Source organism: Martes martes, assembly GCF_963455335.1.
Source record: "Martes martes genome assembly, chromosome: 5".
Classification (NCBI taxonomy): domain Eukaryota; kingdom Metazoa; phylum Chordata; class Mammalia; order Carnivora; family Mustelidae; genus Martes; species Martes martes.
Genome location: NC_137892.1, coordinates 37697688 through 37707547, shown reverse-complemented (window position 1 = coordinate 37707547; position 9860 = coordinate 37697688).

Below are 9860 nucleotides of genomic sequence, written 5' to 3'. Positions count from 1 at the left end.
CCTTTCCCTAACCCCACACCTACGGCCCCAGAAATACTAATACTTACTTGTCTGCTTGTTTATTCATCTTTTTCCTTCCCCCACCACAATGCAAGCAGATTTTGCCTGTTATATTTAGTGCTGTATCCACCCAACTTAGAACTGTGCCTGGCGCATCACCCTTGCCTAATCCTATTCAAAATGTGTGGAGCAGGACCTCTGAATCCCCTGGGCATCTTGTGCAATTGCAGATTCTGATGCCTGGCATAGGGCCTGTGGTGCTGATGTGCTGATGTGCCTGGTCTGGGGACCACCTCCCATGAAGTCTGATGCTCCTTCAGCTCGGATTGGGTGGTAGGTGGAGATGGCCATAGAGGAGGGCAAAACAGGCATAGAGTGGAGGGGGATAATTAAAGCGAGTCTCTTACAGAGAATTTTCTATGCTTGGTAATTTCTCTTTAATCTCATGAGCACCTTGAGTGTGTGATATTTCTAAATTCTAAATTCCATAACATCCGGATCAGCCACCAAGCCTCAGATCCACCAGCCTCCCTCAAGGGGACGTTAGGAGCCGCACTGCAGCTGGAAACCTGGTTCAATTCCTAAGCATACCTTAAAAACAGAAAAGCCTCAAAGGCTGCAGCTGAAGGAACCAACTCTCTGAAAACAGGGATTTTCTTTAGGGTCTGTTTGGCAAACACGTATGTTTCTTACTTTGAGGCAGGTCATGTCAGCAGTTTAATTTAAGACATCAAATGAGAAACAATCTGTCTGGTATAACCTTTTGCCGGTGAAATGAACAGCCTCTGAGCCAGCTCCCAGAGAACACTCTCATTATCCTGGTCTTCGTGACATGGGACATATTGTCTCTTTTCTTGACTTGACCTTAACACATCACTGATGCAAAACATATTTCTAGTTTGAAAAATAGTCATCTAGAAAATAAAACCATTTCATCGTCTCAGCCACAGTTCTGAGCCTCAGCACTGTTGAAAATGTGTTTTATTTGTTTGATTTGTACCACTGACTGGTTCTAGCCTCTTAAAAAATTAGGGAAATATTCGTGAGCAGAGAGGTACACTGCAAAAATGTATCCTTTCCATTCCAAACATAAGGGGAGCAGACTCAGATCAATGGGAATATGGATTCTTTGATTTTGGTCACCTTAAAAACTGAAGGTTGAAGAGAGTTTTGTTTGGAAGTAAATGCTCATGATCAAATTAAAGGAAAAAATACCTAAAAGCTCCCAAACTCTTTAAAATTGCAAAAATGTGGTTTATATAATAGCGAGTTTTGGTGGAATGGGGGGAGAAAAGTTAGGGACCATTTAACTTAACGAGAGACTTTCACAGATGAGGAAATTGTGGCCTGGAGAGGGAGACTTGCTCAAAAATATGTAGCTACAGTCGGAAGAGGCAGAACTAGAATTCAGGTCTCCTGGTCTGCAGGCTAACGGCCTTTCCACTGCAGTTGTTTTTCCCCCTAACAAAAGTCTTATACAGTGGGCATACTGGTATTTATTGGTGCATTACTTGTATGAGGGCCTCACTGGACTTACATCACTTAGGGTTAGCTTCAGCTACTCCCAACAATGGCTGAAATAAGATAAAAGTTTATATTTCACTTATTTGAAAGAACACGGGTTGTAGGCAGTTCTGGCGGAGCAACTCCCCAGAAATTCGGACCCACTCTCCTTTTAACTTTGCACTACATCTTTCTATTGTCAATTCATGACCCAAGATGGATGCTGAGATCCCAGCCATTATGTCCACACTATATGCTGGAAGATGAGAAGAAATAAAGGACAAAGGGTCTTTCTTTTGCTGTCTCTTGCTCTCTTGAGGAGACCTCCACAAATTTCCTTCCAACAGTTTCTGCTTACATCTCACCAGCCAGAACTTATATTGCTGAGAGACTGGGAAATGTGACTCCATATCAAATTGGGGCTCTGTTTCTGAGGAAGAAAAAGAACATGGGTGTTGGGAGGCAATGAACCATCTCTACCATGGTACACTGTTGATGTACCACTAAAAGCACTCCTCTGTATGTCTAAATTTGGCCTCTTTCAACCAATACAGTAGGAGTTATGGTTCTGGTAGTGATAGAACAGCTCGTATTGGACTAACCCTCCCACAGGTAACAATTAAACTCTGGGGATGAACACAAAAACAACCTCTTGAAGTTACTGGAGAGCAACCCAAAGTGGGCAGTTAGTAAAGGTATTTCAGCCATCTCAAGAAAGGAACCACACTCATTGGGCGAGATCCACATTTACATGGTTTCCCTTGAGGGCGCTTCCCACTTTACATGGTACCTGCACAGAAAGGTGCTGTCTGTACACTTGAAGGATCAGAGGAGTCCAGGAAATGGGAAATTGAATGGGGGAAATCCTGGAAATAAAAGAGACCCATCAGAAGCTGCATACAAACTCTCTGCCAATTCTTGCCTGACTCCTCCTCTGTGCTTTCATGGGGGAAGACTAAAGAACCCAGTAAAAGCAACAATTGGAAAACTGAAAAGATTAAAAAGGTGTTTCAGCTCTGTCAACACAGGCAAGAAAGAGTTGAGAGTTGAAGTCCCCCTAAGTTAGAGGGACTTGGCTATTATTCGTAAAAATATTTTTCTCTCCCATTCTTTTCTTTGGGATTTCAACTGAACATATATTAGGCCACTTGTACTGCAGGCCACTGAGTGCAGGCCACTGAGGCTTTGTTCTTTTTCTTCCCTAGGTTTTTTTTTTTTTGCTTTCCATTCTTCAGATGACATCATTTCTATTGCTATATATTCACATCCAGTGACTCTTTTGCCAACTCGCATTTGCTCTTAAGCCCATATTCAATGAATTTTCTATTTCAGATATTGTACTTTTCAGTTCTAGAATTTCCATTTTTTAAAATATAGTTTCCATTTCTCTGCTAAGATTCCCCATCTGTTCACTCATTATGATCATTTTTTTTTCTCAAAGTACTAGGGCATATTTATAATAGTTCCTTTCAAGTTCTCATCTGCTAATTCCAATATCTGGATCGTATCAGGCCTATTTCAACTGACTGATTTTTTTCTTGATTATGAGTAAGCTTTTCTTTTTCCTTCACATACCTATTAGTGTACTATTCTGTTGTACACAGGACACCGTATAGATCGTATGTTGCAGAGATTCTGACTTCTCTTCCTTTGTTGATTTTTCGCTTTTTTCCATTAGACAGTTAGATTATTGGTTGATGACCTTGAACTAATGAAGGCTTTGTTAGAGAGAAAACACAGGTCACCAAGAGCAGGATGGAAAAGGGCTATCATTATAGATCTTATGAACATTTAAAAAAACTAACAAGGGACTATGAACAATTTTATGCTAATAAATCCTATAGTCAGATGCAATGAAAAAAATCTCTTGTGTTCTTCTGATACGAGAGAAAATTAAAAAATGGAAAACCTTCCCACAGAGAAACTCCAGGCCCTATGATTTCATTGGGGAATTCTTTTAAGAAATAAATATACCAGTTTTACATAGTCTTTCAGAAAATAAAGAAATAAGAGATCATAATATAACAGAAAAAAATAAATGTGATAATCTACATGATCATATCAATCAATTTAAAGAAATCCTAAAAATAATTTCTTCAGGATAAAGAAAAATGATATTAGAAGAAACTTACCTAAAATTATATAACTATATAGTTTATATATACTTGTAATTACTTATATAAAGATAGGGTAAAGAAAACGATATTTGAAGAAACCTTACATGAACATATATATATAGTGTTCATATATTTATAAATATAAAGTAATGAAGACTACCAGAAATATAATACATTTGAGGGTAGATATTAAAAGATTAAGAAAAACATTTTACAAAATTCACTACACATTTGTGATAAAAACTCTCAGGGGACTAAAAATAGAAGTGAATCTTTACAATCTTATGAAGGTCATCTACAAAACCCTATAGCTAAGAACACACTTAACTGGGAAAGACTAAACATTTTCTCCCTAAGATCAGGAACAAGGATGTCAGCTCTCACCAAGTCTATTAATATTGTATTGGAGCTTATAAGCCAGTGCAATAGATCAAGTACAGGGATTAAAAGGCGTAAAGATTGGAAAGAAATAAGCATTATGCTTAATTACTGCAATTTTTTGGTTTAAAAAATCCTAGGAATCTGCAAAATAACTAAGATGTAATAGTGAGTTTAGCAAGGTTGCTGGATGCAAGACAATGTACAAAAATAAACTGTAATTCTATAACCTAGAAATAGAATATTTAAAAAAATTTAAATTCCACTTACAGTAGCATCAAAATACATAAAACACATAGGAGTGATTTTAATAAAAGCAGGGCAAGAGTTCTGAAAAATACAAAATATTGAGAGTAACTAAAGAAGACTCTGATAAATTGAGAAATATGTTTATGGACTAGAAGCCCCAGTATTGCTGATAAGTCTATTATTCTCAACTTTATCCAGACTTTGAAATAAAACCCCAGTTAAAGTTCTAATGGACCCTTAAAATGGCTAAATTTAAAAGATTGATAACATCAAATGTCAGTCAGGTTGTGGAATAATGGGAACTCTCATTCATTGGTATTAGTAATAGTAGAAATATGTATAATCAAATTAGAAAACAGTTTGATAGTACAAGGTCTATGTTTATATACATATTCTATCACTCAGCAATTCTACTCCTAGGTATTTACCCACGTAATTTCACTCCTAGGAATATATACCATAAAAAGAGTTGTACAAAATTATTTATAGCTGCATTATATATAGTAGTCAAAAACTGGTACCAACTCAAATATCTATTAACAACAGAATGGAGAGATAAATTGTGGTATATTCACACAATGGAATACTACTCAGCAACGATGGATACACACAATAGCATGGATAAATCTCAAAAACAATCATGTGAGGGAAAGACCTTAGACCCAAAGAATACATACTGTATCCTTCCATGTATAAGATATTCAATAAAAGGCAAACACAGTATGTGACAGAAATCAGAACAGTGCTTGTCCGTGGTGGGGTGAGAGGATTGGGGAAATTTCTGGGGTTGTATATACACATGTGTATATATAGACACAAACACACATATGTATTATATGTATATAGTTTTTAATAAATTGTATAGCTTGTTTGCAATGGTTGTTACAAAAGTCTACACCTTTGTCAAAGTGCAGAGAATGGTACCTTAATATATGTGTATTTTATTGTAGGTGAATTACACCTCAATTGAAAAAACATGAATTCTCATCAGTTGTCTGTTTTGGTTTGAGCAGGCAGAGGAAAAGCCCGCTTATCAGCAAAGTCAGGACAGCTAGTTGGCCACTTAATTGAAAAGTTTATTAAAATAATCATTTAAGGGGCACCTGGGTGGCTCAGTGGGTTGGGCCTCTGCCTTTGGCTTGGGTCATGATCTCGGGGTCCTGTGATCGAGCCCCGCACCGGGCTCTCTGTTCGGCGGGGAGCCTGCTTCCCCCTCTCTCTCTGCCACCTCTCTGCCTGCTTGTGGTCTCTCTCTCTCTGTCAAATAAATAAATAAAATCCTAAAAAAAAAATCAATTAAAAGTATATATGTTCATATAGTATTTCAATACTTTATTTTAACATAAAACAAATAAACATATATCTCATATATATACACTTATATTAATATAAAACACACACACATACATATACACCTTCACTGGCTAATCTTTTGATATATAGCTAAGGCCATTTTTCTTTGATTTGTGTTCTACTTTGTCATTCTTGTATAAATCATCACCATAACACATCATCTATGATTTCTAGTGTCAATTTCTTTAAAAAGGAGTAAGAAATTAAATTCACTGTTGAAGCAGTCTAAATGCAAACTCCTTCTAGGTTTTTATAATTTTTCCCACATTCTACATCTTGTGAGTCCTGTCACTGACTTAAAGATTTTTTTTGTGTGCTGCTCCTTCCATCTCAATTTCCAAAGCATTCGACTTTGTTTTCATAACAGAGTGACAACTCTCTTTTTCCATTCTTATTTGATTTGTTTATATCATATTTAATTTAACTGCATCATCACAATAACCATACAATCTTGCATTAAGGCACTGCTCAGATCCCTGTAACTTCTCATTTAAGCCCAAGATAATGGCCTCCCTCCACATCCATCAAGATGTAATAAGGTCACAGTCACGATAAAGTCCATGTAATAAAGGAAGGTAAAGCTTTGTCTTTTTAATCTATAAACCTCTTAAGGGGTCCCTCACCTTCCTTGCCCTCTTTGCCTACCTTTTGCCCCACCAGTTAAAATTCACAGTGAAACTTGGATACTTGATACTTTCACACCTTTCATGCCTATGTTCTTTCTTTTCTCTGAAATGGAAAGGCAAACATTGTTTAGAGATCTTTACAATCATTTTTTCCTAAGTGGCCACTAAATATATAATATGGTACCCAGCTTTTTTAATATTCTGGAGAATGCAGACTGCAATCACGGTAAGATACCGTTATAGGCCCATCAGAAGCAAATGAGTGGTCACGAAGAACTTCCATCCTCTGCCGGGGGAAATGTGAACTGGTTCACTCTTTGGAAAATGGTGGAGCATCACCTAATCAAATTGAAGGTACGCAAGTACTAGCACTTACTCTCCTAGGTCTGTATCCGGAGATGCGTACTTACACCTGTACAAGAATGTTTTTGGCAGCAGGATTTGTAATTGTCCCAAACTGGAAGCAAGCCAGATGCTTTTTCAAGAGAATGGATAAGGGGCACCTGGGTGGCTCAGTGGGTTAAGCCTCTGCCTTCGGCTCAGGTCGTGATCCCGGGGTCCTGGGATCGAGCCCCACATCGGGCTCTCTGCTCAGCGGGGAGCCTGCTTCTCCCTTCCTGTCTGCCTGCCTCTCTGCCTACTTGTGATTTCTCTCTCTGTCAAATAAAAAATTAAATAATTTAAAAAAAAAAAAAAAAGAGAATGGATAAATGGTAGCGTATCTACACAATAGAATATTAAGTAGCAATGAAACGGTATAAACTAGAGGTTCACACAACAAAATGGATGGATCCTAGAAACACTATCCAGTAAAAAAAGGAAGTCACAAAACAAAACACAGAGTACGATTCTTTCATATAAAGTTCAAAACCAGGCAAAACCAAATTACATTTTTAAGGATGCATATAGGTAGTACAACAAAAATAACAAGAAAATTATTTCCGTAGAGTCCAGGAGTGTGGTTACATTTGAAGTTAGGGTGATGCTTGGGCCAGGGAGGGGGCCTTGAGGAAAGAGCTGCTAGGGTGCCAGTCGTGCCCTATTTCTTGACCTAAGAAGAACTTCCTTCACAACCATATTACAACTTTACGGATATGTGTTATATTCCCTGTTGTGTTCACAGCAAAATGTTTTAAAATAGTGAATGTCTTACTTGATTCATTTAATTCCTCTTGTCACCATCATCTCCCTATGTTCCCAATTCCGTGTTTGGAGATCAGTTTCAAATATATCATTCATCCTTAGAGGCATGAACAGTCTGATCACTAATTTTCTTAGATTCTTTGGTTAATGATGAGAACAAACTACAACTAAAAAGAAACAGGAACAGTAACATTCAACAGCAGGAAAAAGAGGAGAGAAGGGGACTATCATTCATTAGTATACATCTGAGCAAATTCAGTCATTTAAATTATCTAATAGAGATATCTAATTTTCACATTAAGCCCAATTATTTAAGTTATCTGTAAGTGTGCTTCCTAGCATTTGTCTCTCCGCATCCGGTATAATAATCCAACTTTTGATTTCTAATCAAAGAAACATAAAAGCTTTTATTGAAATCCGATTATCAAGATGCCTTTTTTTTTTTCACTTAGTAAGTGACTCAGTTGCAGGATGTTGCTTATCATTTCTATTAATAAAACCAAGCTTGCTGAGATAGTTCCACTTATTTTGGTATTGTTTATAAAAATTACCCTTGCCATCACCACCCAAAACCATCAAGGCTCATCTTTTTTTTTTTTTTTTTTTTTAATAGCACTTATTTTTAAAAAGCCCCTCTTCAGGCACTAATTTTTCATTTTCCATTATGTTGATTACTAAAAATTTCAAAGAAAGAACAGAAAGTTGAATAGACTACATTCAGTAGGCATCATTTATGATTGGATTTTACACGTGAGCACACGATCATGTATACACACACACACGCACACACACACACGCACACAGAGAGGACTACAGTCACACCATTGGGAGATTTTAGGCTAGGGAAAGGAACTCAGTCAGTGCCCATCAGCCTGTCTAGCTGTACATTCCCAGGCCACTCAATGTTAACGCCTCTCATCTCCAGATCTCTCAAGTGATGCCAAACTGTGGGAAAAGTGCACGAAACATTTATCCATCGGGAGGTGAATAAAAGAGCCAAAACAAACACTTGCCCTTTGGGTGTTTCTCTTTCCTTGGGCTAATGGAATCCATACATAGCTTTATTAGCCAAGCAGAATCATAAAAAGGGGATGCTATTTGGAGTTCTTAGAGAGATGATTTCAGTTTGCTGATTTTTTTTTTTTTTCTGGAGATGGCTGTGTTTCAGGGACCAAGGAAGCTATATTCCTGCATTTGTAACTACAAAATATATCAAGAAACTGCAATTAATTTTTATAAGCATGATGCTCCAAACAGAAAGCAACACAATATCCACAAATGGTAGCATGGGTAAATAAATTATGGTTTATTCATATAGTGAAACGGATAGACTTGACCCTAACTGTTCATTTCAGCTATAGGTTATCACATTATCAGACAAGTCTCTGTATTACTAAGTGGTTTGAAACCAGATTTATCTGTGTAATTAAAAATGAAGTGATAATGAAAGGGTCCCCCACTGCTTTACAAAACAGTGTAGAGGTCCTTTGATTCCTGTGGTAATGACATGACAGATATGCCACAAGAATTCTCACAGCTGTCTCAGTGCCACATGGACAGCTGTTCTGCTTAGAATTCCAATGATAGTTGGAGAGAAATCAGGAAGTTGTGCAATGCTATGCTCCCAGCACAGGAGAGGAGAAGGGTAAGACTAACGTGTGCCCCACCACTGCCACCAGTTTCGACATGGGATTGTGTAAACTCTGCTTCACACAGAGCCAAGCTCCACTACTGAACTGGTAGGGAACCTTGGATCTAGGTTTAGCAACTCTTGATAATCAATTTAAACAAGGTATACTACCTTTTCCCCTTAAACTTTAAATAAAATCTTTGACACAAAATAATTTTTTACATAAACATATATTATGAAGCAGATTAATAAAACAAATACTGGCGAAGCCTCTCTTCAACTTATTAAAGAGAACCTACAGATTCAGTAGAAGTCCTTTGCATCAGGGCACCTGGGTGGCTCAGTGGATTAAAGCCTTTGCCTTTAGCTCAGGTTACGAGCTCAGGGTCCTGGGATCCAGCCCCGCATCGGGAGCTTGCTTTCTGCCCCCCTCTCTGCCTGCTTCTCTGCCTACTTGTGATCTCTGTCTGTCAAATAAATAAATAAAATCTTTAAAAAAAAAAAAAAAAGGAAGAAGTCCTTTGTGTGGTCTTGCAATCCTAACCCACTGTCTGCTCCTCACAAAGATTATCACTGCTCTGTGAATTTCCAATTGTTACCTTTTTCTCCCCCCCCCTTTTTTTTTTAAAGATTTTATTTATTTATTTGAGAAGGAGACAGTGAGACAGAGGATGAGAGGAGAAAAGGTCTGAGGGAGAAGCAGACTCCCCGTGGAGCTGGGAGCCCGATGTGGGACTAGATCCTGGGACCCCAGGATCATGACCTGAGCCGAAGGCAGTTGCTTAACCAACTGAGCCACCCAGGCACCCCTCTTTTCTCCTTTTTATAAATACATGTGTGTCCCTAAATAATGGCTTACAT